This window comes from Photinus pyralis, unplaced genomic scaffold, assembly GCF_008802855.1.
Source record: "Photinus pyralis isolate 1611_PpyrPB1 unplaced genomic scaffold, Ppyr1.3 Ppyr1.4_LG2, whole genome shotgun sequence".
In the NCBI taxonomy this organism is placed as follows: Eukaryota; Metazoa; Arthropoda; class Insecta; order Coleoptera; family Lampyridae; genus Photinus; species Photinus pyralis.
Window position 1 is genome coordinate 48,932,577 of NW_022170403.1, and position 3,789 is coordinate 48,936,365.

Below are 3,789 nucleotides of genomic sequence, written 5' to 3' on the forward strand. Positions count from 1 at the left end.
AACGCTATCTTTCATATTTGTGGCCGGATTTTTACGATTTTAACAGAAGTTGCATCTTACAAATGGGAAATGAATGCAAGTGGAAATGCGCTTTATGTAAATCGTTTACGATTACTTTTTAACTTGTTTAAATGGTAGTCATAGTTGGCTTTGACATTTTTCAAAAGGATAAATTTTTCTCTTTATAAGGATATAAGGCTTGCTTGTAATTTCCGTATTATTGAGAGGTAAGTAAACAGAGTTCGCAGAGTTCGCATTGGAAAACAATATCAGTGAGATAGGTACCTTTCATTTACGACGAAAATTGGGCAGGCCAATGTTATCTTCATTTTCTACCAAATGAATTTCAAGATATGTAGGATGGGTTAGATTTGGAAACACGTCGTAATTTACGCTGGTTTCAACACAACGGTGCTCCGCCGCACAACTAACTGCAAGTTAAATATTATAATAGACAGTAATTAAGAGAACAAAAATGTTTCCCATGGCAAAATCTGTTTTTACTACTCTTAATAATACAAATAGTTCTGTATCATGTTTATTTGTCAAAGTAAGTACAATGAACCTTATATCATTGTAAACAGAAAAAAATGCACTTTTTAAAAATGTCACAGTCAACTATGATTACTATTTAAAAAAATGCACTCGAAAATTATAAAAGAAGAATAAATATTAATAAATGTATCTTATTAAGTGGAAAAAAATCTACAATTTTTGTTCTTTGCATATTTCTGTATTTCTAATACTAACGATTTTACAACAATACAATGAAAAATCACTAAATCTGTTTTTCGTTCATATCTAGTAAACTGTGGATTTTTAAAAAAAAACAAAAGATAAGCTCTTAAAACTACAACTCTTTTCTCATTTAATCAAACCTCTATGTCTTACGGTTTTCGAGATCCTAATGCTTAAAATGAAAAAGAAAACTCACCCTGTATATAAAAATGGACAAAAATAATAAAATTAATATTAATTAAAAGAAATCAAAGAACACAATAATGCAACTATCTAAATTCTAAATAATCTTTGATTTTGATTTATATTCTGTATAATAAGAACCATTACAATATTGCTACAAAAACAATCTGTACGCTCACTACCCTTGCCTTCGTCGATGCAAAACTATCGATGGCACTATGACAGTGTTGAAGTGGGCCTTCCGACTTCCCCACCTCTTCCCGTTTTCCGCTTAGCGAAGCAAGACCCATGGAGGCTCAGAGAATCAATTACAATTTGCTGAACGATCATTCACAGCTAGTAATAGAAACCAGGGCTGTAGGTAGAGGGGACAAAGCTCGTTTTTGCAATTCACTTTTCCCCTCTTGAAAATTGTTTAATTTAACGCAATATAGCATGCTCATTGCTGATAAATGATCAAATAATAAGTGCAAATTGTTTTTTAATGCCCCTACGCCCCAATCGCTCTTCGTGAGTAAAATCTTCCGACACTGTTCTCGACATATTCGTACATAAAGTTTAGACCCTACCATTGGATATTTCTACCCAGATGTGTCAATAGCCGTTATTCCAATCTCGAGATATTCGCACTGCAAGCTTTTACATCACCAATGGGTATATTTCTACCATACGGCCCAATCGCCCTTTGTAGGTACCCTCTTCCGACAATCCGCTCTTATGTAAGGAATTATATCCGATTATGATAAGGGGTCGAAGAGGAGGACTAATGGTTAGTAGAAATTAATTCGTTTCGTTTCATTGAGACCAACCATGAAGGATAAAATCAGTTCCGCCTCCCAACTCACCCCCTATTTTGATAAGGGAGAACGAAGATGGTCGGTATAGTTGGTAAAAAACAGTTCCTTTTGTTGAGACCTTTAATTAGAATACCACGAAACCTAAAACCAACTTTTAAACCCCCCCTCCCCTCCCCAACCTAACTCCACCCACTGATCTCGAAAAGGAGTAGCGCAGCTGAATCACCATCAAGGGTAGAACGCGTGTCCCCACCCCCGTCCAGTATTACTTGGCACCACTAAAGGTGTATGCAAAATAAGAGACTAATTGCTTATCGCATGTGAAAGTTATGCAAGGTTTACCTTCAAAAACATCATCTCAGGAAGTAATTCATGGGGGAGCATCTGGCACACCTTCAAAGTATAGGCTACCTATTGCAAAAAATTCCAGTAGGTACTCTATCACCATTCCCCTAAAAGTAGTTCAACATGGCACACGTAGGTCCGGACGGACGGACAAAACACAACAATAGCACATTTTTTTATTCTTTAAAAAAGTGCGCTAAAAAAGGTGTTTGGTATTCGGAGTTAGTATTAATTATATTATTAGTATTAAATTATAATATTAGTATTAAAAATTAGTATTAAAATTAGACAATTTCACGTGTGCGTATAAATTATTTCCTCCGGATAGGGTGGCCAAGTTTGGTCGTTATTCGTTAGTAACTCAAACTATGATCGATGGAAAATTCGCAGCCTCCATGTTTTTGTTCCAAATAAATTCGGATGTTCAAAACTAAACTTGGCCTACAGTCTTTTGTTTTTTTTTTATTTTTAGATAAGAATCTTTTGTTTTTTAGTTTATTAAGTTATTGGAAATGCGTCGAGTACAAATGATTGTTGCATAATTTATTATATATTTTCAAAATAAGTATACGTGGTCAAGTAAAAAAAGCTATTGGACCTAACTTCATTTTCGTTTTAGTGTTGCTATGTAAGCCTCTGTTGTTCTCCATACTAAAACAAATACGGACATACACCTTTTATTATTAATATCATAATGCCAGAAACGAAAATGATCTAACTATTGTACTGGAAATATTAAGGTTCAGGTATTTCCAATAATCTACTGGTTGACCACGTTACGAAGATATACGAGATTCTCAAAATTTGCGTCTTCGGAGAAAAAAAATTGTAGTTTTTTTGTGTTTAGTATCTAACCATATTTTAGTTTGCTACTCTTCAGAAATTACTCCAAAATGTTAATGCGTTTTTTGCCTTGCTCACAAATTCATTAGTCTCCACCACGGTGGTCTCCACAAATCAGAATTAAAGTAAAGTAACATTACAGAAATAGATTTTGATCAACACTGAAATTGAGTCATAAGCAAATTATAAAAATACTTGGGTTGCGACTCTTCAAGGTTAATATGCGATAATTAATTATGTTTATAGTGACGTCCACATTACGACTTTATTTTATTGTCCTGGCTGTTTATGTCAATCCAAGCGCTCAACAAAATCGATTACACTAATTTGTATAGTTCACTTTCGGAGAAGTGATATGATTTGAATATAAATTATTAATTTGTATTCTGTTTAAATATGGACACCCACCTTTGTTTTGTAACACTGTTAAAACTGTATATTCTACTCCCTTGTAATTATCAGGCAATCTTAGAAATTAATTGATGTAATCTTGTTTCAGGTACGGAACTTCTCTTGCAGTTGCAGTAGAAAACAATCACGTGAGTAACCCTTTGCATTTCATGTAGAGTGTAGACCATGCTGTGTTTATTACTTCTTTATTATTGCACTTCGCGTAGATTAATTTATCCAATTGTGTTAAAAAAATACGTTTCTTAAACGTAAAGTTCCAAATGTTCCCAACCATTACGTTACATTAACGTCAAAAGGAACTTAAAAATAATATACTTATCTTCTGAACGACTTTTTAACGTAAACTTACACCGTTTAGAAATAGGTGTATACCGTATAAAAACAGTGACAAAACAGAGTTCTTTGTACGCCTGAAAATGGGGTACTTTTTGTTAACTGTTTGACAGGACACTGTTAAAGGTTGCATTTCTAT

The 3,789-nt window shown here is 33.8% G+C and overlaps 1 long non-coding RNA gene across 1 annotated transcript in view; it reads left to right on the forward strand.

The window, feature by feature from the left end:
• The window catches only part of LOC116163387, a 119,728-nt gene extending 116,242 nt beyond the window's left edge, over positions 1-3,486 (forward strand). The window contains exon 3 of the long non-coding RNA XR_004143733.1: positions 3,406-3,486. This is a non-coding gene — a long non-coding RNA (uncharacterized LOC116163387). The remainder of the gene's footprint in view (positions 1-3,405) is intronic.
• Positions 3,487-3,789: the final 303 nt, after the last annotated feature.